Source organism: Cololabis saira, chromosome 13 (assembly GCF_033807715.1).
Source record: "Cololabis saira isolate AMF1-May2022 chromosome 13, fColSai1.1, whole genome shotgun sequence".
NCBI lineage: Eukaryota > Metazoa > Chordata > Actinopteri > Beloniformes > Belonidae > Cololabis > Cololabis saira.
The window spans coordinates 9,308,310-9,336,050 of NC_084599.1; positions in this window are offsets into that span (position 1 = coordinate 9,308,310).

Here is a 27,741-nt window from a genome sequence, read left to right on the forward strand (position 1 = left end):
TTCACGCAGTGATGGAACACGTCACGGTTCACGTCACGGTTCACGTCACGGTTCACGCCCAGAGCACGCACGTCAGCCTCTTCCTTGTGTTTGAGTTTCTTATCCATGTGATAATTACACCCAGACAAGATAATATTAACATCAAGAACACCCAACACCCAAACTGATCTCTTTTCTTTTACGTATTCCAGCTGTCCGATCGTTGAAGTGTAAACTTGTGGAGTCATTTTTCTCTAAAAGACGTCAAAAATCAAACATTTTATTTGGACTAGCATTAGTTGCTTAAATGCAGTCACGTGACCACACTACAGTAAAAAAAAAAAATAATAATTAATTAAAAATAATCATTTCCAGATCAGGAAACTGTAACTTGCTGTATTATTGATCTCACTGTTATCGTCATCTTGATATTTCAGATTTTTGTTGCTTACAATTTTCAGCCAATAAAAGATTGTTTGATTGTTGGAGTTTGATGAGTGAGCAGTATCAAATACTTATAAAACCAAATATATACACATTTAAATTGACGAATAGAACTTCATTCATCCTCAAAGGGAACTTCAACTGTCCAGTAGCTCAAAAAACCAACAAATAGGTGCACAAATAGGAAAAGTTTAAAATGAAATGATGGTGATGGTGGGGTGTGCATGTGTTTGTCACTGAGGTCATCATCTAGAAAGTGATGCTCATTTTTCTGACAATGATGGCGTGTAATAATCTCAGTTATAAACGCTGTTCAAACTTAAAACCTGGATGTTTTGGATGGAGAACAAAGGCAGTGGAGAAATCTGTGATTAATTATTCACATCAAATTAGTGGCCTTTTCCTCTCCCATCACTGTTTTTCACAGAATTCTTATCCTACTCCATTCCTGGATGTCGGCGCTCCTGCTCCCGTTCTCAGTCCTGGAGATCACGTGCTGCTCTCCATGACTCTGTTTTGCTGCACCGCTGAAGTGATGCTGCATTATGCAACATGTTGCAGTAGTTCTGGTGAGCGCCTTTATGAATTATTCCAAGTCTTTGGAAGCTGGAAACTTACTTGTGCTCCTAGTTTTCCCGTTTGTTTCAGTCATTTAGCCCTTACATTGGCCTGAACTTTTGTGTTTTTTCTGAAGTGAGTTTAATCCTTATATCAACATCTGCTGCAGGTTTGGCAGATTTTTGTACAAAGATTGTTGGTGGTTTCCTGCCGTTTCCCCGCAATGGACTACTTTTCTTTTTCCTCATGTTTGCCAGTGTTCATCTCAGCAGCGAGCAGGTTTGATGTGACTCACCCATCCAACTCGGTAAATTGTAAAAGAGAGTGTCATGCACATTTTCCACAAGTTCCATCTATTTAGAGGAGAAAAGTGTTGCTTTTATTTCCAATAATCCGGTTCATCTGGAGGCCAGACGCTGGACCAAACATGGTCATGGAGTCAGTTCCAGATTTGTGTATCTCTGTGTGAGCTGAGGGAAGGACATGCAGGCGAGAGAAAGCTGAGCTCCACAACCATCAGTCACAGCAGGGAAACATTTCTTTGAACGTAGAACCGGCCATTTACAGCTGCGACTAAACCTGTCTCTTTTTCATCCGCAACATCCTGAAATTGTGCAGGATGTACCAGCCATAAGATCAGTGGGTGATGCTGTACACTACTTAAACATATTTATGCTTCTATCGGTGAACAAATGTAATGTTCTCAGTAACATAAAGAAAACTGAAAGACTGAATCTTATCTTTACCGTTATCCATTTTCTTTCCCCCTTCAGTGACATTTAACAATATATTGGGGGCGAAGTCAAGTACCAAGCAGGCCCACGTGACCTTTTGCATGGAGTCACCTAAGCCACTGATTGGATAAAGACTAATCACTATGGACCTAATGCATGTTAAGCAGGTCCCTGTAATCCACAGCAAAGGGGCCAACAGCAGATAATAACCACCTCTGACCTCTGAACCAGGTGGTCATGCAGGCATCTCCATCGTCAGGTACCAAACAGGAAATAAGCCAAAGCAAGGCATGTTTATTTGTAAAGCTGAAGAGCAGACCAGACCAGTTTGTGATGTCAGCAACTGCTTTGGATCTGGCTGATTCACCGAGCTGAGTATCTGTCGACAAAGCGTCCCCAAAGATCCAGAGCTCCTTGGTGGAGACAGTTATCAGTGCAACACTCCAACACTCCAACACTGGTCAGGCCTTTGTGGCCGGGAGGAAAGACAGGAACTGTTCTTCACGAGACCTCACGTGTGGAGGAACCAGGCGTTCAGTAACGTCCTTCTATGGCCGTTTTTTCCACAACATGGACCATGACGTGTCGAGACCAGTACTGGAGTTGAGGGGGGATGAGGGGAGATGGCATCCCCCCTGAAATAAAAACGGTCCAAATCACCCGCCCTGTAAAACTGTCATTATGTCATTTCATCAATGAATGTGGTTTTACTGCTATTTCAACATTTAGAGTCATCACCAGAAAAATAACTTATTTGACAATTTTCACCTGTTTCAAGTACATTTTCACTTGAAATAAGTAGAAAAATCTGCCAGTGGGACAAGATTTATCTTCTCATTACAAGCAAAAAAAATCTTGTTCCACTGGCAGATTTTTCTACTTATTTCAAGTGAAAATCTACTTGAAACGGGTGAAAATTGTTGTTTTTTCCAGTGATGAGTCTTGTTTTAAGTGTAATGAGATTTTTTTTACCAAAATTAGACATTTTAACTAGAAATAAGACAAATATTCTTGTTAAGATTTTGAGTTTTTGTAGTGATCCATTTTACTTATCCTGTGAAGGACAGAGGCATATTGATAAGTTCAGAAAACTGTCATTCCTGCAGTATTTCTGCAGGTGTTTTGGTCCGTGCTATTATTTGTAATATATTATATTATTTGTAATCAACACAAATTATCTGTCCCCATATGATAAAATCCACCATCCCCCTGATTCTTTTTTACAACTCCAGTACTGGTCGAGACTGATGTAAAGCTAGATGCAAAAAACTAAAGAATAGATACTGGAACTACCCAGTATGGCATCTGGAGAGATTTAACATCATTTAGGTTTCGCTTTTCTAAAAATAATATTGACATTACCAGTCGTTGAGCTGAGCAGATTTTCATTTGGGTGGCTTAACTCCATCCATTATATATCCACCCGTGTCTTCCTATCCAGGGTGACGGAGGTCTGCTGGAGCGTCCCAGCTGTCTGTGGGTAAAGGGCAGGGCATGCAGAGGTCAGGGCTGTTTAGGGGCTAAAACACACTCACACACACAGCGGACATTTAAACTGCACACAGAAAAAGGCCTGTAGCTGTGAAGCAATAGCACTAACCACAAAGCCCTGACTCGGTGCTGCCCACGACTTACTTTCATTATCATGTGATGTTATTATTTTCCAGCTGCGTCTCTCCCTATGTATTTACTGGTTTCATGCTCTGATGTGTTAGACTCTGGCGCTGGCATGGAGACCATCGAGAACAGTACTGTTTGTCTGAGTCAGATGTTTCAGTTATTTAACTGAACAGATCATCTTAGTTTTGTGTTTGCATACAGGACTGTCTCAGAAAATTAGAATATTGTTATAAAGTTCTTTATTTTCTGTAATGCAATTACAAAAACAAAAATGTCATACATTCTGGATTCATTACAAATCAACTGAAATATTGCAAGCCTTTTATTATTTTAATATTGCTGATTATGGCTTACAGTTTAAGATTAAGATTCCCAGAATATTCAAATTTTTTGAGATAGGATATTTGAGTTTTCTTAAGCTGTAAGCCATTATCAGCAATATTAAAATAATAAAAGGCTCGCAATATTTCAGTTGATTTGTAATGAATCCAGAATGTATGACATTTTTGCATTACAGAAAATAAAAGACTTTATCACAATATTCTAATTTTCTGAGACAGTCCTGTATAGCTTTATAGAATTAAATAAAATGTTCAAAGGCATGCAATTTAAAAACCAGTATTGCTTTTCTTCTGATACTCTGCCATGTTGATTCAATTCTTCGTATTTAACTTCATCTAAACTCACCTAGACTAGTGCAGCGTGCCGTTAGTCACATACTGTAACCTGCATCCTTATGCAGCAAACCGACGTAAACATGCATGTTTTTGTCGTATAACACAAACAGAAGAAAATCCCATTTACCACAGCACAACGAGTTAATTCAATTATCCACTTGTGCGTGCCATGTGTGTGGGGTTAATGTACATGTAAAGTCTATTTCACTGCAGATTGAATTAAGTTGCTCCATTAACCTGCTCTGAACGGTTGTCCTATTTCCTCTTTGGGGTCTCTGGTTTATCAGACGCTCCTGAGTGAGTGATTTAAACTAGCGGTGTTTTTGTTCGGGCTCAACCATCTGTGGTTAAGGGGATTTGGGAAGGATTTGCTGGATTACCACTCCAACATTTGTGTGTAAACAGCTGAATGTCACAGGTTGTGTGTGCTATCATGACTGAGTCCATTCACTTGACTGAAAGGATTAAGTGGAGAGGAATCAACACAATGCTGCAGCCCCACCAAACAGCTTTTCTCTGAAATAGGAAATAACAGTTTTACACTTTCATTGCTGAATGGCTTCTTTTGCTGGCACTGCACAAATATGCTGAGCATTTCAGCGAAGGTTGAGTGGCATTAAAAGCAGCAGCAACCGTGCATCGGACTGAGCGAAGGATAGCTCCAATATCATTATTTATGTTGCTATGAACATAAATATCTAACAGCCTGTCTCCACTGCTGAGTTAGAACTGTGTGCTACTTCAAATCTATTTTCCCTGCAAGTCTTTGTGCTCGTTGATCATTAATGTACAATTTTATCCTTTTTTCTTCAACTGAAAATATCCCATTTAAGATGCTGTCACTAACTGTGACAGCTGGAAATACCTGAGCTCTTTAAGGCCAGTTATTAACAGTTTTCACAAACTTTGCAAAATAAATCTTGAAATATATTAATATTGCATTTAAAAAACAATATCTGTCATGTAAAAATGGAAAGAAAAATCTCATAAACAGATGTTTTATACACAACAGAATATACTGTAGAGAACATTTCTAATAAATGAGACATTGTAACCTTTTACTCACAAACAGTAGCTCATTTTGAACTTGATAGATTGAACATGTCTCAGAAATGTTGAGATATGGACAACAGGAAAACCTGAAAGAACATCTTAAACCTATTTGTTTAAATGGCACATTGTGAATGTGCCCGAGATGGGAACTTGTAAAGACTTTGAATGTCTAATCATGTCCACTACGTGATATCATCCAAGATCTGCAGGGACTCGCTACATTAGGAAAGAGATGTGATTTTGAGATGAAAAATAGTTTTCTGTGTTATTTGTGATTAAAGTATCAGCTCATAAGATTTACAACTACCTGCATTTTGTTTTCAGTTACATTTTTACACAATGTTCGAATGTTTTTGGAGGTTGCACCTTTAAGTTGTTAAAAGCAGCAGTTTAAATAAATGATCATTTTATTTTGTCAACAGTGAGAGGCTACAGCTCTGCTAAGTGATGCTAACAAAGCTTAAATAAAAGCTATTGATCGGGTGTAAATTCTTGTCCTTTAAGAATTCATGAGCTGCTGCATTATTTATGGGATGTGACAAACCGGAGCTACTTTGACTGGAATAGTTGAGTGGCTGTGACTCCGGACGCAGCGCCGGGATCTGAACCTGGATACGGTTTGATTTGTGGCCTCACAACCGTGCTGGAGTGTCAGATTGCAGCTGATGCATTCATCAGTGTGTGTGTGTGTGTGTGTGTGTGTGTGTGTGTGTGTGTGTGTGTGTGTGTGTGTGTGTGTGTGTGTGTGTGTGTGTGTGTGTGTGTGAGAGACAGAAAAATCCCTGCCTCAATTAGGTAGAAAGATTTCTGTTGGATCAGTATAGAATAAAAGAGAGAATGTTGCTGCTGGTGTAAAGCGCTCTAAGTGGTTGACAAGAATTAAAAAAAAGCTTATTTTTTAAGGATTAAGTTAATTTGAAAAAACTAAGAAAATCTGGAATTTTTCCGAACGAGTTCTGGAAGCATGACGGGTAAAAAAAACTTCTGCAGATGAAGCAGCTGTAACTTCTGGCTTCTTGCAGGGATTTTCCAGTCAGCTTCCTAGTGATATCTGTGTCCGTGCGTGCGTGCGTGTGCGCCTGTGAAATAGTGAAGAAGTGTGTATGCTTCTCTTTTCTGCTGGTCTGTATGTTGTTAAATTTGTGTTGATTTAGTGGATAACTGTCATGGTCACAGTTTCATAGGTTTTTTTTACTGTGTTACTGACTCTCCTATCGTCTGGATCCTGCCACCCTCATCAGCCTCATTCCCTTCACCTGTGCTTCCCCGGCCCAGCTCCACACCTGGTTTCCCTCATCAGTTTCCCCTTCATATACCGGCCCATTTCCTTATACCTGTTGCCAGATTGTCGAGTGTTTTTGCCTCGCTTTCCAGCCTTCCTGTTCTGTTCTGTTTCTGCCTGTGACCCTGCATGACTCCTGGTTTTTGGATTTTGGCTGCCCCTTCGGATTGTTTGCCTGATCTGCCTGACTAGCCGGTTTTGACCCCTGCCTGCCTTGGACCTGAATAAAGCCTCTTGGACTCTGACCTGCCTGGTGTTGTGCATTTGGGTTCGCTGTCCTGTCTGAGCCGTGACAGATAACCAAAGAACATGTGGTTGTGAAGTGTGTGTGTGTGTGTGTGTGTGTGTGTGTGTGTGTGTGTGTGTGTGTGTGTGTGTGTGTGTGTGTGTGTGTGTATATATATATATAAAATAATCAACAAGCAGCATTATCTGCTGTCGTCAATGTCCTTTTAACAGAATTCATTTGCAGCCTACTGTTTAGCGTCTTGTCCGTTCTCCTGAGTGCTCTCCCCCCTCACATTTCCATCCTTCAGCAGAACATCTCCTGCTGTGAACAGCACCTTTTTCACAGCGCACAGCTCAGATTGGATCAGACGTTCGATGGTGTTTATGAGTAAAAGCAGTCGCTCTCATCAGCGTGTTGGAACGTCTGAACAGAGTATATTAATACACTTGATGGTTCCACTTTAAAGCGTAAACGGGGAACTGTTTTTTTTCTTTTTTTTCTTACTTGCTTTTGCCAATAAACTTATTTTGTGGAAGGCTTTCATTTATGAAAACACATTGAGCTTGTAATAATTATTTATTTCCATTCAAAAGGTACTGTACACTGAAAATACTTGATCCTAAATTTGCCAGGTTTTAAAGCAGCAGGTGGACACGAGCGCAGATTTACCTGCATCCACCTGACTTTTATCACCTCAATAGGAGACGGAGGAAGGATTCAGATCCTTGTTAGTAAAATGAAACTCTCCGTTGGTGTTGTTATACAAACAGTAGCATCTGCCCGGTTTCAGTCTTTGGCAGTCTTCCGGGACTGTTTCCTCCACACATAAACACTGCTGTTACGGAGCGAAGCCCTGCGGCGCTCTGGGCTCGCCGACATATCCACGGAAAGTCTTCTACATTTTAACTAATTACAATTTCTCTGTGATGCCGCGGCCACATGTGAGTGTGATGTGTGTTTTTGTATTCCCGCCAGATCTCAGGGTGTTATTAGCCCAGGTAAACATACAGACAAATACACGTATCCCACGCACGTCCAAGGTTTGATTGTCTTTCTTATTGATTGTGATCATTTTTCTATTCTGATTGTGACTGATTCCTATGGAAGTGAATGTTTTAACATGGTAGACACGCCGGAGAGATGAGCTAATCCGTACTTTTCACTTGTTCCTTCAGGGCCTGAGCAGCCTGAGTCTGTAACGACTCGTCTTTACAGGGAAAAAGATGTAATATCTGGTTGAATTTGGAGACACGGTGCAGATGCTAGCAGAGCAGAGCCCTGCTTTAGTTCTATTGTCTGGTGGCCTGATCGTGCTGGCATCAGTTTAACACGTGTCTGCCAAACAGTGACTCATTTGGTAAAAGTTATAGCTCCAAGTGATGAAGATGCAGAACAATCTGCATTTCCCTTTGAGCTCCACAGAGCCTTTTTGCAGCATTTTGGGCAGCGCGGTGGCTCGGTGGTCAGGACTGGAAGGGTCCTGGTTCCGGCCCTGGTTCCGCTCCAGGCTGGAGTTTTTCTGTGTGGGGTCAGTGTGTCGTCCCTGAGTGGGTGTGGGTTTTCTCCAGGTGCTCCACACCTCCCACAGTCCAAAAACAAGCATGTTAGGCTGGCTTGTGATGGTTAAGCTCTCACAGAAGTGTGTGTGTGTGTGTTTAACCCTGAGATGAGCTGCTGACCTGACCAGGTGCCCTCTGCTCAGAGAGAGGGCTGGGATTGGCTCCAGCAGACCCCTGCGACCCCGATTAGGAAGACTCAACACTGATCAGTAGAAGTCTTCAGCGCTCAGCGACGACTGTGACGAGGTTCTCTGTGGACCAGGGGCCTCATTTGTAAAGCTTGCGTGTGCACAAAAAAGGACTTGCCACCTTCTACGCAAAGGTTGGGATTTAAAATAAAAAACGAACAGAAAAATGTGCGTATCTTTACGCAAACCCTGACCCTCGCGCACGAACATTTTGAAGATATGGGGAACTGGCGACGCAGATGGTGAGGTGGTGAAATGAAGCCAGATTCATGTCATACTTTTAATGTCATCACATATCAGACTTATAGATCCATGTTCTGCCGAGGTGTCCTACCTCGGCAGAAAATACTACCGTACAATCCCTGTTTCTTTTATCTCAGTTTCTTTTTTTTCATATACAAAAGTTGACGTCTATGTGGAAGCGTGATCTATCTGACAGGGTATTTTCATCTGTCAAATCATCCTACCTGCCAATATCAATGTGGAAGCGTGATTTGACGGGTTCTTTTCTTCCGCTGAAGCGTCGTACACATAGATCTATGTGGAAGCACATTCTGACTTCCTGCAGTTAAATCTTTATTTGCATGAAAAAGCCTTTGAAAAAAAAGAAACTGAAATAAAAGAAACAGGGATCGTACGGTAGTATTTTCTGCCGAGGTAGGACACCTCGGCAGAACACCGGCTCGACACGTCTCATTCATCCTGACGCAGCAGAAACAGGCTGCAGGAAGCCGCTGTGCATGCTCAGCATGCTCATTTATATGCAAATACAGTCATCAAGTAATTTGCATTGCCCATTTATGGTAGAAAGTGGGTGTGTAGAGGGCGGGATATGAGGTGAATTCATGTGCGCAACCTTCCAGCTGGACTGTGATTTATAAACCGAACATTGCGTGCAGGTGTGCGTGCACACAGTTTTATAAATCAGGATTTTTTTGTGCGCACGCCATTTTCGGCTTTTGAGCGCACGTGCACTTTTAGTATGAATCCTACGCACTCTTTTATAAATGAGGTCCCTGATCCTTGTTTCTGACATGGACCTGGACACGATGGTGTTTTCTACTACTATAGTGTTTACTTTTACAACATGGTACCTGGCTGTCACTGAAGTCCACGTGTTTGGGAGCTTCTGTGTTTTCCAAGAATTCATTCTGCAAGCAAAACACAAACAACACAGACTGTTTTTAGATGCAGTAAAGCACTTTACCCCATCCTTCACTTATTCTGTTTTGGTTTAATAGTGAAATAAAAGCAAACAAAATAACCAGTGTATTTTGTTTGTTTACTGATTCGGTTCTGAAACAGAAAATTTCCTCATTAGATGTTAACTTGAGTGAAGTTTAAACAGCCAAATATCACAAAATTCCTTCTAAACCAATCCGTTTTTTTCCAGTATAATTTTATTCGGGCAATTTTGCACCGTGATGTTTGTGTGAATCGGCTCTGACGTCCACTGATTGTCTTTCTACTTGTGAATGTTTCTCACTGTAGATCATTGACCTTCATATTGTTAGTTAGTTTTTTAATACCCTTTCCATTTGATTTCCAGCAACAATTACTCATTTAAAACTGTTGCTTATGTCTTTTCCTTGTTGCTTTGTGTCTTACACACAACTGACTGCCAAACCACCCGCTTTTATAAAGGTCAGTAGATCTGCTGGTGATCAATTCAAGAACTAATGATTTGCTGCACCGGGCCGTGACTTAAAATCAATAGGAGCAGTGAAGGGGTACTTAGTATTGCCCACATCATTGGTTTTCTTTGCGGCTTCATTTTTAAGTTAATAACGGTACAGTGAAAATATTCAAATGTTATTTGTCTGCACTTGTAGATTTATATTTTTTCATAAAGAAAAAGGCGATACTAACATTTTTACGACTGTAACCGTGTGTGTGTGCACACGTGCGTGTGCGTGTGCGTGTGCGTGTGCGTGTGCGTGTGCGTGTGCGTGTGCGTGTGCGTGTGTGCGTGTGTGTGTGTGTGTGCGTGTGTGTGTGTGTGTGTGTGTGTGTGTGTGTGTTTGCATGGTCTTCTCTCAGTGACCACATGTTTTGCATGCTCTTCAGTCCCATCTTAAATTATTCAGAACTGCTGGATCAAAGTCATTTTGAAGATTCAATCAGTAGTTCAGGTTTTTCTTGGTAGATATCACTCTCTGCACACTCTTCCATTTTCCCCAATATCCACACTCTCTGACGGTGGAAACCTAATTTGAAGACTCCCTTCGGAGTTGGATTTTAGTGGCACCTTCTGAGTGAAAAGCAGGAGCAACACCATCATGCATTTGAAGAAATCATTAACAATTAAGAGCGGGGGTAAGAGATGACTCCAAATGGTTGCGGAGCCGCACGGAAGCAGCAGCTCCAGCTGAAATAGTAATGCCTTTTTCCTTTGTGGATGTCAGATCTCTTATATCATATCCATTGAGTTGTAAAGGCTTGACGTTGGACTCAAACAATGGGCACGTGGGCAATGGGCATGTTGCGTTCATGTTAGACACTTGGAGGGACAATCATCCAAACGCAGATGCAGCATACTGTTTCCTTGTTTTTCTGCAGTTGCATCCACTTTCCCATTCCACCCGCAGAACAAAGACTTGTCTACGTGACAGGATATACACGCTGTATGTACATTAAGTGATGCTGTTGTGAGAACGGAAGCTGCTCTCCTCCTTTTAACTGTCTAGTTTAAAGCGCGGCGTACGACTCAGTCTGCTGTGTATTCTTTGAGAAGAAAGCAATGAGAAAAAGGAAGAAAAAAAACAAGATTGGCAAAAAGCAAACCAACTGACATCTTTAAATTATTTGAAATAGAATTGAATGTAGTGCCTTCAAATCTGCACGCTAAAAGGTTAGAGGGTCATAAATCAGACATAAAGCTTATATTTAGTCTGTTCTCTAAGGCGGTGCTCAGTGCTCACCTCACTCTCCGAGTCTGCTCATGTTTTATACATGTCCCCTTTCACACTGAGTCTTCATCTCCACTGTTCCCCAGGCAAACACTGGAAAACCACAGAGATTTATGCTTTGTTTCTGTCAAATATTTGACTCTGGGGCAGAGGTCAGGCGGCATGATAATTTAGGATATAGAGTTGTTGAGTCCTTGAGCTTGGTTAGAAATGTCGCCACAAACCTGCGCAGATTGGACAAGGAGCAGAAGACTGGAGATGTGTGTGAACGTAAGAAACGCCGTTTGGGGAGGGGCTTCACCGATGATCAATAAAGCTGTTGCTGCACGAGACGTAACAGCAACAGACACGAGCGGAACCATACCGCTCGCAAACGTAAAAATAGTTAAAGGCCTCTATTAAGATTCATTTATGCAGCGTGTGCACAGGTGTGACCCAGAAGTCAGCAGCAATTCTTCATCTTTGTTTTCCCTTTCCCCCTCTCTATTTACATAGAAAAAATAGCGGAAATCTTGAAGTTTCACCACTTAAACAGGGATGTAAAACCAAAGACATTACACAATTCTTGAACAAAAGCCTCCTGTCGTGTTTCTCCTGCGAGCCGCACAAGCCGAGAGATTCTGTAACGCGTGCAGCCGAGGCACGTCGGAGTAGCCCAAAGAGGAAAACAGAGGATCCGACATGTTGCACTGATGTAGTCTAATATTATGTCAGGATTTATCTTCTTCCTGTAGAATTGCATTTTCTAAGTCTTGGTAACTCATTTGAATTCAAATAAATTCAGTCATCTTAAGGGATTTTGCTGAAAAAAGTCCAATTAAATTCAGTTAAATCATTTTATAATCCATTTAAATACAAATTGTTATATTCCAAATCAGTCAAAATCAGTATTCTTCATTATAGTCTGTTCATATAAAGGGATTTCCTGAGAAGGTTACGTAAGGCTGCCAGAAGTCTTCACTTGTATCCAGCTCCCCGTCTTGAGCCTGAACAGGAATCCAGTCGACGGCAGAGCGGAAAACAGAGAGACGTGAACTGGAACCAGGATCATGATGGCTGAGATGACCGGATAGAGACACAAACAAACACAAAACACAAGGCCAGGGACTGCTGTGTGTGTGTATTACGACAGAGTATTAGGGCCAAACTAAGACAAAAAAAAATGGAAATTACGAGAATAAAGTCATAATAATATGAGAATAAAGTCGTAAAATTACGAGAATAAAGTCATAATAATATGAGAATAAAGTCGTAAAATTACGAGAATAAAGTCAAATATTACGAGAATAAAGTCGTAATATTTTGAGAATAAAGTTGTAATATTATGAGAATAAAGTCGTAATATTAAATATATTATAAATATATAAATATAACTTCACAAGATGCTCAATATTCCTCATTTTAACACAGGGAGAAGATGCTCTTCCTGTTAGTTCTCATAAATTATATTCTCATAATATAACGTCTTTATTCTCATAAATTCCGACTTTATTCTCGTAATATTACGACTTTATTCTCATAATATTACGACTTTATTCTCGTAATATTACGACTTTATTCTCATAATATTACGACTTTATTCTCGTAATATTACGACTTTATTCTCATAATATTACGACTTTATTCTATTACGACTTTATTTTCGCAACATTATGACGTTATTCTCGTAATTTCCATTTTTTTTTTGTTTTAGTTTGACCGTAATACTCCATCGTAGTGTATATACATACGGAGAAGAAGAAAAAACAAAGCAGAGTTGGTAGAGAGACCGGTTCATGATGAACGATCCCCCTATGGCATCATAAAAAAGGTGGCTCAGCGTTTCCTGAGACAGCCCTAACTATGATCTCAACCAAAAAGTAGAGTTTTAATCCTGATCTTAAAGGAAGAGATGGTATGTGGGTCCCAAACACCTGGGAGCTGGTTCCCCAGGAGAAGAGCCTGGTAAGGGAAGGTTCTGACTCCCATTATACATGTGGAGACTCCAGGGAGCAGAATGAAGCTGCAGCCTGACAGAGGAGTGCAGGGCTGGGATAATAGAGGACTACGGGGTCTGTAGGTTACACTGGAGCTTTATCATTAAGAGTTTCTATGCCAGAAGAAGAATTTAAATTTAACTGTCCTGAACTTGACTGGAAAACTAGCAAAGTTTGTGTATGCGTGTGTGTATATAGATGGGTGTACAGGTGTATGTGTGTATATCTAGGTATGTGGATGTGTGTATATAGATGTGTGTATATCTAGGTACATGTATGGGTGTATATCTAGGTACATGCATGTGTGTATATAGTTGGGTGTATAGGTGGATGTGTGTATATTTAGGCGGGGGGTAGTGGACTAATGTAAATTAGCTCTACGATCCTAAATGTAGAACAAGATGCCTAAGCGACCAAATGGCTCGACAGTAAATCCCCAAAGAGCTCTTCACCAAAGACAATGATCTCAGTCTTATCTGAGTTTGAAGCAGGATATTAAAAGTCTTTGTGTCATTTCATCAATACATGGGTGCAGTCTACTCTAACTGACCGATTTTTGATTCTGGTTATTTTAGGAAAGCTATGAGTGGTACCTGCGTGCAATAAGGACATTTTATGCCTATATTTTCCCAATAATATGTATTAATGGATGAAAAAAAACTCTATCTAAAGTGGTTTTGTCGTTTTTGTCGGTTTTGTGTTTTGTTTGTGGTTTTTGTTGCAGATTTCCAGTGCTTGACATGTGCCTCCGTGTGTTCCTGCTTCCTGGATTGGCAGTGGATGTCGTCACCCCCCCCTTAAAAAAAAAAAAAAAAAAAAATTCACTGAGTTTGTATGTGTATATTTATGTATGTGTATGCATATATATGTGTATATATATGTATATATATTAAATATAGTAATAATGCACATATATATATGCCTTTGGTTTCTACCGTCATGGTATCAATCATTAATATGTATGCAGACAAGGTAAAAAAAAAAAAAAAAAAAAAAAGGAAAGCCATGAGTGGTACCTGCATGCAATAAGGACATTTTATGCCTATTTTTCCCAATAATATGTATTAATGGATGAAAAAACTCTATCTAAAGTGGGAAATATTATCCAAAAAAGAATACTTGTGTGAGAAAGACTGCACATTTACATGAACAAACTGGAAACTGTCAGATAAAGATGGCGTGAATTGAGCTAATTCAATTCAATTTTATTTATATAAGGTTATTACAACACAATTTATCTTTAGGTGCTTTCCAGAGACCCAGAACATGACCCTGAGCAATTATTACATAAACAATGTCAGGTAAAAAGTATATTGGGAGGAAAACGTTGAGCAGGACCAGGACCTGCTGAAGCCAAACCAGTTAGAGCAGCAAAGGAAAGAGTGGGTGAAGAACAGAGAGAGGAGAGGCACTGATATATTGTCAAAGGTACAAAATACAAGATATATTAGTATTGATCATCCGTGAGCAGGAGAACTAAGAGTTCTACGTACTTATTACTGATACTTGGTTAGTTGGTGGACCACAGGGACGACTATATAAACAGATTAAATGCGGTTCCTTTAATCCCAATAACACATTGAAGCCTCTGTAAAGGTATGTTGGGATGGATCGTTTTAAATGCAGCACTGAGATCTAACAGGACAATCTTCAAGAAAAGTCTGTTATCTGGGACCATGAGGAGATGGAACTTGTTAACTTTGTTTCTTTGCTGTGATGTTCTCTGAATCCTGACTGAAGCTCTTCAAACGAAACATTTCTGTGAAAACTCTCACATAGTTCATCCGCATCAACGGTTTCTGTTTCTTTATCTTTCTGAAATCTTAAGGGGCAACGGGCCATTTGGGAAAAGGCCTGTACACGACTAACACAACTGGATCAAGATTAGGATGTTTAAAAAGAAGGAGTTAAGACGGGAACATTACAACATGTACTGCACAACATACAAATACTGTAAAAGACTCAACAAAGCAAATGTAATATACATATATAAGAAACTACTTAAATCAATAAGCGCTCTAGAGAAAAAAGAATGATGACCTGCTATCTTTTGCATAAACCTGCGTTGTTGATATTTGAAGAAATCCGCCATGACTGGCTTGTACTCTTGTAAATGTGTTTCTGATGAAGGAAACTTAGTGAGCTGCTGATTGAGGGAGATCAATGGCTGCACATGCAGACAGTGATCAGAGCTCAGGAGGGAGGAGAGGAAAATCCTGCAGTGTCTGCTCCCCGGCAGCAGGGACAAAAAGAGCAGCATGAATCTCCATCAGGAGACTACAAAGGCCTGAGTTTGTTGCACGTCTGAGAGCACGGCTTGCTGAATCGCAAGCTGTTGGGGTAAACTGCTGACTCTGAGAGTAAAATCCAGCCTATTCACACAAATGAACAACTTGTTTGAGTCCCAAAACTTTCATTCAGTTGCAGGTGCTACAAGTAATTGCTGCCCTGCGTAACAGTCTTGCACAAAGATGGAAACTCCGGTTATATCGAAACACTTTGCCAATGCAACAGTAAGAAGTACATGAATCTTTGGGCAATGCACTGATTTTTTTTCTACCATGTGATAGTTGTCTCATGTGTTGCTTTAGATGTGTGCTCCATTTGCACATCTCTGTCTCCTTCCTGATAACCTTAATGATAATCTGACCAGTAAGACTGTGACCATAAGGCTAGGGTTGTTGCTTCTGTCATTTCATCCATATATTTGTTCTCGATTCAACATTTTTGTTCTGTTTGCTGTTCAGGAACTGACACTAGGACTGGGCGATCTGGCCTTTTATTAATATCTCTATATTTTTAGGCCATGTCACGATACACAATATATATCTCGATATTTTGCCTTAGCCTTGAATTAACACTTCGGTGCCTACATTCACACCAGTATGGTGATTCTATATATCTACATTAAAACATTCTTGTTCATACTGCATTAATATATGCTCATTTTAAACTTTCATGCAAAAAGGGAGAATAAGTCAAATTGACCAAAACTGTATTTATTAAACAGTTACTAAGCAGTGAGTGGCACAAACATAAAAAGTGTCATTTCAAAACAGAAAGTGCACGTTGCATCTCTGACTCCCCGTCTGAAGAACATCTGCTAAGATCATGTTCTGGTCCTGGTTTTATCTGGTTTTACCAGGTTTTACCAGGATGATCTGCTCTGAGCAGGAGGGGCCTTTAGACCTTTATATTCAGACTATTGTAGGTGTAGGGACTGCAATGTCTCATCCGCTCCTCCTTTACTTTGCATCATTTTCACTTACTTTTAGAAATATGACGTCATATAGTCTTGTTTGACTTTGTTTCGATGATAGTGAATGATTTCATGTGGGCACTTTTAAGCAACACTAGGTGACGTTTCTCAGCTCTGGAAGAGAAAGACGCGGACACGTGTGCGCTGAGCGGATAGTTGGAGCTGCATCAGCGCGGCGTGACTCACCCGTGCACGTCGTGTGAGGGAAAAAACATCCTCTCCCGTCTTTACTAAACTGTCCCAGTGTGGTTTGAAAAGAGTCCGTTGTGCGTAGCAACCACGCGGATGAACTCACGGCGCAAACAGGCCGAGTTTGGGAACGTTAGGTGGAACTGACGGACGGACCGGACAGCAGCGCCGACGCCTGCTGCTGGTCATGGGCGTATGACGATGCACGCACGACAGCACGTGACTGACGTATGTAACTAGGTTTGCTTGTTTTATGTCTCTGAGAAGGAGAGACGAGACGAGACGGGAGAATGAGAAAAGCAAATGCGTGACAATTTATACTCGAATATTCACGATATAGTCATTTTTTACATCGCACAGAGTAGAAGCCGAGATACATCGCGTATACTTGATATATCGCCCAGCCCTAACTGAGACCATCAAATGTAGCAGGTTTCCCTTTCTACACCTCATCAGTGAGCTACAGAAAGGAGGGTATCTGCTTGGCAGACTCTGATATGTCGATTTAGTTTTTGTACGTATATGAATAATCCCCTGAATCTCTCCTGGCTCTGCCCCGGCACCTCCTTCAAGTTGGATTTTCTAAGTAGATTCCCACGAGCACATCAGCTGGATCCTCTTGGAAGAGCAGCAACGATGCTGAACTTCACCCTGTCTCTGAGGGAGAGTCCACTCATGTACAGAGGAACACGCCGCACCAATCTGCCTGTTCATCTTGATTCCTCCCCCACTCGTGAGTTAGACCTCAACATACTTCAACTCCTCCACTTGAGGCAGCAGCTCAACCCCAACCTCAAGATGCCTTCCACTCCAGCGGGAGCTGAAGATCACAGATCGTTGACACCAACGGGGCCACGTCATATCTAAACAGCAGAGAAGGAGTCCAGATGCCGCCAGACTGGATCCCTATAGCACTTGACTGTGTTTACAGAATCAGTTAGAAGGCAAAAATGAAACGTGTCCTGCTCCCACATGGAACAAATCTGACCTCCCACTGGTAATGCAGACCAAACTCTTGCTCGGTTCGTATCAAGGCCAGGCACGTCTTTTGTGTAGCACATTTCATGCACAAGACAATTCAAAGTACTTTACAGAAAAACATTTGAAAAAATGTTTTAAAAAGTAAAGACAGACATAAGTTAAAAAGAATAAAACAAATGAGATGCAAGAAATAAAGGTTATAGTGCTTTATGGGAGATTACTGAAAAACAGCAGTAAATAAAAACGTTTTTAGCGTGTGTATATTCCAACATACCTCCGCAAGCTCCCACCAATGGAGAGTGTTTAATTGGAAAAATTTAATTTGGTATTTTATAACACCTAAGATCCAAAGTAAAAAATCATCAACATCTCATCCTTGCTGGAGACAATGTGGTTCTTTAAATGCACATCATGCACATATTTTTTGGAATTGTGAAAAAGTGAAATCTTTCTGGAAAGATGTACGTTCAGTTTTGACAAAAGTACTTGGATAAGAGATTCCATTCCCATGTATTTTCTTATACTTGTGTCACATTGCAACGGCAGTGCAGGCAGAGGATCGCTGGTTGGTTAAGACTCTCCAGCTACTAGGAAAACCATTACTAGAAGCTGCTATAAACCTGAATCACCTACTCTAAAACAGTGGCTGGATATTATGAATGAAATATGGACGATGGAAAGACTGACCCACATCCTGGGTTTGAGGGAAGGGCTGTTTGAGAAGAGATGGCAAAAGTGGACATTTTATCTAAAGAAAGTATAAGGATGCTGACCTTTTTTTCTTTCTCTTTTCTTTTCTTGGATACATTATTAATGTGCTAACCCACAAGTATATGTTCATGTTTCTCTACTTTTTATTTTTTGTTTGTTTGTTTGTTGCACGGTGAATATACAGATAATCTTTGTAATCTAGTAAAAATGTGCAGTTGTAATAACCTGAAAATCCAATAAAGACAAAGTGACAAAAAAAAAAACAAAAAGAAAAAACGTTTTTAGGCTTGACTTAAAGGAGCATGAGGCAGGATTGAGCCAGGATTTATGAAAAAAATTTGTATACGTTTTAAGTTTTCTAGTAATAATGTCAGCTGAAGCGTTCCAAACCAAAAAGAATGAGCCCTCTAGCGTATCTCTCCGTTACCTTGAACAAGCTGTGTACTGCAAAATGTGCTGCAAATCCGTTCTCCCGTGCCGGCTTCACTGTTGGCTGCAGTACCCCCGACGGCCGTCGTGGTGAAGGATGGCGCTAGAGAGTCTCATTTTTAAAAGGAGCCTCATGCTCCTTTAAAGCAACTGAGTGTTTCAGAAGCCCTGATGCATTCTGGGAGTTTGTTCCACAGGTGAGGAGCATAAATCCTGAACGCTGCCTCATCGTTTTTTGGTTCTAACTCGGTACAGAAAGTATGCGTGACTCTAGTTGGTTCATCATGGACCAGGAGATCAGAGATGTGTTTTGGTCTGAGACCATTCAGAGATTTATAAACCAACAGCAGGAGTTTAACATATTTTCTGTGACACACAGGAATCCAGTGTAAAGATATGAGAAGTGGAGTTATATGGTCAACTCTCCTGGTCCAGTGAGGACTCAGCAGCAGGTTCTGGACTACCTGCAGCTGGTTGATGTGTGTTTTGGGGAGACATGTGAGAACAACATTACAGTAGTCCAGTCTCCTGGAGATAAAAGCTTGGACATGTTTCTCAAATCCTTCTGAGACATCCGTCCTTTAATCCTTGGTAAGTTCTTTAGGTAATAATAGGCTGACTTCACTATGGTCTTAATGTGGCTGTGCTGTGCGTGGAGTTGAGCAGGATCCAGTTGCAGGAGATCTGGCAGCAGGAGTTCCACAACAAAACTATTTTATTTAAACAAAAAGCTGCCAGGCAGGAATCCAAAGCAAAATGCACAGAGGGGTTTACTTGCAAAAATACAGAAAACTCAAAAATCAACTGGGTAGAAACACAAACAGACAGGGCGGCCAAGCAGACTAGTATAAGAACAGATGGGCAGGTACGCTGGTAGAAACAGTACGGACCAGCAGGGAGGAAGGTCTCAGTGGGGCTGGGGAGACACAGGTACAAACAATCAGGACAGATACAGAAGTCAGCCAGAAATCAACAAGACAATGAAAGACCTTCAAAGCAAAACAAGAAGGGAAGTTACCAGAAACAGAAGAGGACAGAGGCAAGAAATCAAGACCAGATCCAAGAACACCAAAAGAACATGGAAACTAAAGAATGAAGTGTAACACAAGCAGAGGTGGGTAACGTGTTACATTTACTCCGTTACATTTACTTGAGTAAGTTTTGGGAAATGTTCTACTTTTAGGAGTAGTTTAGGAGTTTAGAAGTTTTGAATCACTGTACTTTTTACTTTTACTTGAGTAGATTTGTGAAGAAGAAACTGTACTCTTACTCCACTACATTGAGCTCATTACTTTTCTTTTATCCCCTCCGCGTACGCGTCAATCTCAAGCTTGTTCTAGTTCTGCCTGCGGAGCCTGGTTAAAAAAGAAAAAGTACAAAGGCTTGAAATTTTCTGTTACTATTTATTTTTTTATTATTTTATTATTTTATTTTATTATTTATTAAAGTACTTGAATTTACTTTAAGCTTATTTTAATTTAAGCTATTTTTTTATTTTTTATTCATTTTAATTTATTTTATTATTTTATTGATTTAATTTGCCTGAAGATGATTATTTTGTACTTTTGTCTGTTTGAATGGTTGTGTTAAAAAAATTAATCAGACGTTACTCAACAGTTACTCAGTACTTGAGTAGTTTTTTCACCAAGTACTTTTTTACTTTTACTCAAGTAATTATTTGGATGACTACTTTTTACTTCTACTTGAGTCATATTATTCTGAAGTAACAGTACTTTTACTTGAGTACAATTTTTGGCTCCTCTACCCAGCTCTGAACACAAGTATACCAACTCAAAACCCAACCACAATAGCCCTATACCATAACAGGCTGGTAAAATCCAGGTCTGAGTCCAGAACCACACCCTGAATAGCTGCAGAGCTACCAGGAATGGATAGTTCTAATAGCTGGACTCCCAGTACCTATCTGGTACTCCCAGAGTGAATTGTCTGGACAAACTTACATGCCTCTTATAGGATGGGGGGTGGAAACTGCTCCAATGTTTCTCCTGAATCTGAGCTTCATCTCCAGTCCCCCCACAGATGCTGCCAGGGAGGCTGAGGATTATTATTCTTCTGTCAAAGGAACACACGCTCTGATTCCACTAGTTAAAGAAGGAGACACTAGCGTGGCCTGTCCGTCCAGGGCGGGACATCCAAGAGGGCTCTGGAGCTCTGCCAGTGTGGAGCTTTCTAACTACCCCACTGACCTCCGGCCTAACGGGCAAATCCAGCAAATCCACCTCGTTACGATTCCTCTCTGGACTCTTCCTCTCTGGAGTCTTCCTCTCTGGAGTCTTCCTCTCTGGACTCTTCCTCTCTGGACTCTCCCTCTCCTTCCTTGTGTCCATATGTACATACATCCAGTACTCGAGTTGTAAAAAAAAAAAAAAAAAGAATCAGGGGGGATGGTGGATTTTATCATATGGGGACAGATAATTTGTGTTGATTACAAATAATATAATATATTACAAATAATAGCAGTGACCAAAACACCTGCAGAAATACTGCAGGAATGACATAGCAGCAGTTAAATGCAGCCTTCTGTAAGCTTTAAATATCCACTGGGCTTACATCAAATACATCAAAACACAACAATAAAAAACACTTTTCTGAACTTATCAATATGACTCTGTCCTTCACAGGATAAGGCAAGGCAAGGCAAATGTATTTATATAGCACCAATTCAACACAAGGTATTTCAAAGTGCTTTACATTGACATTAAAAGCAGCAAGACATAATTAGACAGTAAATAACAAATAAGATTGAAAAAATTAAGAATAAGATGATAAGAAAAGAAAAGCCCCTCCTTGAACCGCCACCTTACCGTGGTGGAGGGGTTTGAGCACCCGAATGATCCTAGGAGCTATGTTGTCCGGGGCTTAATGCCCCTGGTAGGGTCTCCCATGGCAAACAGGTCCTAGGTGACGGGTCAGACAAAGAGCGGTTCAAAGCCCCTTATGAAGCAAGAACCAGCAAGGAAGTGTACGTCGCCCGGACTGGCGTTACCGGGGCCCCACCCTGGAGCCAGGCCTGGGGTCGGGGCTCGCAGGCGAGCGTCTGGTGGCCGGGTCTTGGCCCACGGGACCCGGCCGGGCGCAGCCCGAAGGAGCGACGTGGGCCCGCCCTCCCGTAGGCCCACCACCCGCGGGAGAGTTCATAAGGGGAAGGTGCCGTGCGATTTGGGTGGCAGCCGTGGGCGGGGGCCCCGGCGACCCAATCCCCGGACGACGACTCTGGCTTTAGGGACATGGAATGTCACCTCGCTGGGGGGGAAGGAGCCGGAGCTTGTGCGGGAGGCTGAGAGGTACCGACTAGAGATAGTCGGGCTCACCTCCACGCACAGCCTGGGCTCTGGAACCCAACTCCTTGAGAGAGGTTGGACTCTCTTCCACTCTGGAGTTGCCCAGGGTGAGAGGCGGCGAGCTGGTGTGGGCTTGCTAATAGCTCCCCAGCTCAGCCGCCATGTGTTGGAGTTCTCCCCACTTAGCGAGAGGGTCGCTTCCCTGCGCCTTCGGGTCGGGGATAGGTCTCTCACTGTCGTTTCGGCCTACGGGCCGAACGGCAGTGCAGAGTACCCGGCCTTCCTGGAGGCCCTGGGAGGGGTGCTGGAAAGTGCCCCAACTGGGGACTCCATCGTTCTGTTGGGGGACTTCAACGCTCACGTGGGCAGCGACAGTGTTACCTGGAGAGGTGTGATTGGGAGGAACGGCCTCCCCGATCTGAACCCGAGTGGTGTTTTGTTGTTGGACTTCTGTGCTAGCCACAGTCTGTCCATCACGAACACCATGTTCGAGCATAAGGGTGTCCATCAGTGCACGTGGCACCAGGACACCCTAGGCCGGAGGTCAATGATCGACTTTGTTGTCGTTTCATCTGACCTTCGGCCGTATGTCTTGGACACTCGGGTGAAGAGAGGGGCTGAGCTGTCAACTGATCACCACCTGGTGGTGAGTTGGATCCGCTGGCAGGGGAGGAAGCTGGTCAGACCTGGAAGACCCAAGCGTATCGTGAGGGTCTGCTGGGAACGTCTGGCAGATTCCCCTGTCAGGGAGGTCTTCAACTCCCACCTCCGGGAGAGCTTTGACCGGATTCCGAGGGAGGCCGGAGACATTGAGTCCGAATGGACCATGTTCTCCACTTCCATTGTTGACGCGGCCGTCCAGAGCTGCGGCCGTAAGGTCTCCGGCGCCTGTCGCGGTGGCAATCCCCGAACCCGGTGGTGGACACTGGAAGTAAGGGATGCCGTCAAGCTGAAGAAGGAGTCCTACCGAGCCTGGCTAGCTCGGCGGACTCCCGAGGCAGCTGACGGGTACCGGCAGGCCAAGCGGACTGCGGCCCGGGCGGTCGCGGAAGCAAAAACTCGGGTCTGGGAAAAGTTCGGGGAGGCCATGGAGGAGGACTACCGGTCGGCCTCGAGGAAATTCTGGCAAACCATCCGGCGCCTCAGGAGGGGGAAGCAGTGCTCCACCAACACTGTTTACAGTGGAGGAGGGGAGCTGTTGACCTCGACTGGGGACATCGTCGGGCGGTGGAAGGAATACTTCGAGGATCTCCTCAATCCCGCTGACACGCCTTCCGTCGAGGAAGCAGAGGCTGAGGATTCAGAGGTTGATTCATTCATCACCCAAGCTGAAGTCACTGAGGTAGTTCGGAAGCTCCTCAGTGGCAAGGCACCGGGGGTGGATGAGATCCGCCCTGAGTACCTCAAGTCTCTGGATGTTGCGGGGCTGTCGTGGCTGACACGCCTCTGCAGCATCGCGTGGCAGTCGGGGACAGTGCCTCTGGACTGGCAGACCGGGGTGGTGGTCCCTCTCTTCAAAAAGGGGGACCGGAGGGTGTGTTCCAACTACCGGGGAATCACACTCCTCAGCCTCCCGGGGAAAGTCTATTCCAGGGTGCTGGAGAGGAGAATTCGGCCGATAGTCGAACCTCGGATTCAAGAGGAACAATGCGGTTTTCGTCCCGGTCGTGGAACACTGGACCAGCTCTACACCCTCCGCAGGGTGCTCGAGGGCGCATGGGAGTTTGCCCAACCAGTCCACATGTGTTTTGTGGACTTGGAGAAGGCTTTCGACCGTGTCCCACGTGGCATCCTGTGGGGGGTGCTCCGAGAGTATGGGGTCGGAGGCCCTCTGCTGAGGGCTGTACGGTCCCTGTATGACCGGAGCAGGAGCTTGGTTCGCATTGCCGGCAGTAAGTCAGACCTGTTCCCGGTGCGTGTTGGACTCCGGCAGGGCTGCCCTTTGTCACCGGTTCTGTTCATTATTTTTATGGACAGAATTTCTAGGCGCAGCCAGGGGCCGGAGGGGGTACGGTTCGGGAGCCACTTGATTTCATCTCTGCTTTTTGCAGATGATGTGGTCTTGTTGGCTCCCTCGAGCCAGGACCTTCAGCATGCACTGGGGCGGTTTGCAGCCGAGTGTGAAGCAGCTGGGATGAGAATCAGCACCTCTAAGTCTGAGGCCATGGTCCTCGACCGGAAAAAGGTGGCTTGCACCCTCCAGGTCGGGGGAGAGTTCCTGCCTCAGGTGGAGGAGTTCAAGTATCTTGGGGTCTTATTCACGAGTGAGGGGAGAACGGAGCGCGAGATCGACAGGCGGATCGGTGCGGCGGCCGCAGTAATGCGGTCATTGTATCGGTCCGTCGTGGTGAAGGGGGAGCTGAGCCGAAAGGCAAAGCTCTCAGTTTACCGGTCGATCTACGTTCCCACCCTCACCTATGGTCATGAACTCTGGGTCATGACCGAAAGAACGGGATCCCGGATACAAGCGGCCGAAATGAGTTTCCTCCGCAGGGTGGCGGGGCGCTCCCTTAGAGATAGGGTGAGGAGCTCTGTCACCCGGGAGGAGCTCGGAGTAGAGCCGCTGCTCCTCCACATCCAGAGGAGCCAGCTGAGGTGGCTCGGGCACCTGTATAGGATGCCCCCTGGACGCCTCCCTCGTGAGGTGTTCCGGGCATGTCCCACCGGGAGGAGGCCCCGAGGAAGACCCAGGACACGCTGGAGTGACTACGTCGCTCGGCTGGCCTGGGAACGCCTTGGAGTCCCCCCGGAAGAGCTGGAGGAGGTGTCCGGGGAGAGGGAAGTCTGGGGATCCCTGCTCCGACTGCTGCCCCCGCGACCCGGACTCGGATAATGCGGTGGACAATGGATGGATGGATGATAAGAAAAGAAGTAAAATAATAAAAAGCACAATCTGTTAAAAATAAGGGCAGTAGAATACAGCAGGTAAGTTTAATTTAGGAGTACGCTTCAGTAAACAGTAATGTTTTTATCCTGATTTAAAGGATCTACAGTTGGAGCAGACCTCAGGTCTACAGGAAGTTTGTTCCACCGGTGAGGAGCAGAATAACTGAACGCTGCTGAACCTTGCTTGGTTCTGGTAAAATGGATCACTGCAAAAACTCAAAATCTTAACAAGAATATTTATCTTATTTCTAGTTAAAATGTCTCATTTTAGTAAAAACAAATTTCATTACACTTAAAACAAGACTCATCACTGGAAAAAACAACAATTTTCACCTGTTTCAAGTAGATTTTCACTGGAAATAGGTAGAAAAATCTGCCAGTGGAACAAGATTTTTTGCTTGTAATGAGAAGATAAATCTTGTCCCACTGGCAGATTTTCCTACTTATTTCAAGTGAAAATTTACTTGAAACAGGTGAAAATTGTCAAATAAGTTATTTTTCTGGTGATGACTCTAAATGTTGAAATAGCAGTAAAACCACATTCATTGATGAAATGACATAAGGGATGGAAAGGGGGGATGGCAGTTTTACAGGGGGATGATTTTGACCGTTATTATTTCAGGGGGGATTCCATCCCCCTCATCCTCCCTAAACTCCAGTACTGTGTATATGCATTGCATTTGTGTTATTTTAAGCTAAGTAGCTTATTCAAAATGCTTCACAAATCACTTCCTTGTGTTTTTATTTTCAAAAATGTCACAATTTCAAAAACCGATGTTTGGAAAAGAGAAGTTTGTGACTTAGCCTAAAATAAAAGGTCCCTCGCTGTTCATAGTGGTTTTCAAAGCTCTTCATTATTTATTAAAACAGTTTCTGTGGGTAAAAAAAAAGAGAGAAAATGGGAGGTGAAAAGCATTCAAATGGAATCTTTGAAAAAAGATGCACACCTGAGTATTCATCTGAAGTCGTGGTGGGGTATATTTCTTTTTCCTATTTAGGTAGGTGGTGTTGGGTAGTAATGAGGATTTGGGAGTTTGTTCGATTCTTGACTTTTGTGCCATCATCAGCAGGTTTCTATGGAATCATTTCAGTCCATGGGGGAAGTAAGAAAAACAATAGTCTGAAACCTTTTGACTTTTGTCTCCTGGATGATGATACTTTGTGTTTTAGGAATTAGAAACTAGATAAATCACTTATTTTATTTTTTGAGTTTTAATTTAATGTTTTTATGCTGAAAATGAGAATGCAATTCAAGTTGTTTAAGTAATAATTTGCATACATGGTGGAACACATGCTGTGATCCTTTAGGCAGACTCTTCGTGATACGTGGCATGTGCTCCCAGAACCCTCCGTCTCCGGGCCCAGGTCCCAGAGGAGGAAGAGATGAAGAATAGATGGTATTCTGAGCTCTTAAGCCTCATGCACATGTTCTTATTTTTACCTCCAGAATTCTTGGGGAACTTTTTGCTCAAACATTTAAAGAATATATAGCTCTTTTCAGCCTGAGAGAGTTGAGCAGTTTCGACCAGCAGCAACTGTAACAAAACGCTATCCAGTAAATACCATCCAAGTTGGAAAAAACAGGTGAAAAATCAAATGCTGGGAAGTGTTTGATAACAAAACACAAGCAATAAAAGCAGGATGAACACCCAGATACTGCAGCGGATGAGTGTTTGTTTCTGTTGTGTGTTTAAATCTATTTTAGGTGTGCACATCTGACCAGCAGGATTTTAGTTTTTCTTGCTGACTTCACCTGAACAGCCTCCACTGCGCATATTTACAGGGCAGTTTGTTCCCAGCGTTATGTCTCAGGCCAGCTATTAGCAGTTTAGGAGAACATCCAAAAGAACAGACGAAAGTGAATCGCACGAATATCTAAATGATTCAGTTCATGCCCTCCTAATACCTCGCACCGAATAACAGCTCTCGTAATCACAGTTTAATGCATTCTCTGTAAAAGCTCAGACGGAAGGTTAAAAAATAGTAGGATAATAGCTCAAAATTCACATTATCTGTGTTTTTTAAGATGTGAAAGAACATTACTGAGGCTCATTCTCTAAATGATCAGGTTTAAACTTCCAGTCTCAAAGACCTTCTGCCTCCCCATCACCATGTTCATAATTGGCTTTCTTAGGGAAGCTGCAGTTTTTATAAAAAGCCAAACTGTCACACTGAGAGCCTCCCTCAAGGCTTTGACTCCACCAATTTCTGAGAAAGCCTCTGAATAGATACCGACAAGCCATTACTGTTCTCCACTTCCCCCTGTTTATTTCTATTTACAGCAGTTAATACAATTATTCCCAGTCGTGACCTATTTAAGCAGAGCACACGATGAGCCCTTAGCATTCAGTGAGTCTACAAAGTTACCACATTGATGGATTTGTGAAAGGCAGTTGTGTTTTTTACTGTGTGCGTAGGTGGAGGTTCAGAGGCCTCCTGTTTGTCTTCATTTAACTGATGTTCTGTTGCCATAGGAGCAGGCGCCGCTTGTTCCCCCCCGCCCCCCATGAAAGAGCGCCACTTCAGAGCACGCTGTCTGGATTCACATCAGCGTGGAGGTGTCAGGGGAGTTGTCCAGGATTTTACACTTTTCATTGCTCCCATTACATGACTTGCAGCTCACTTTGGAGAAGATATTTAGTTCAGAGCATCTTTATCATTACAGAGCCATTCGTGAGTAAGCCGTAATGTGGTTTTGGCAGATCTTTGTGAACAACGAGCATGCACTGCTGGTAGCGTTCATGTGCTACCATTTCACTCTTTTATCAGCTTGCAT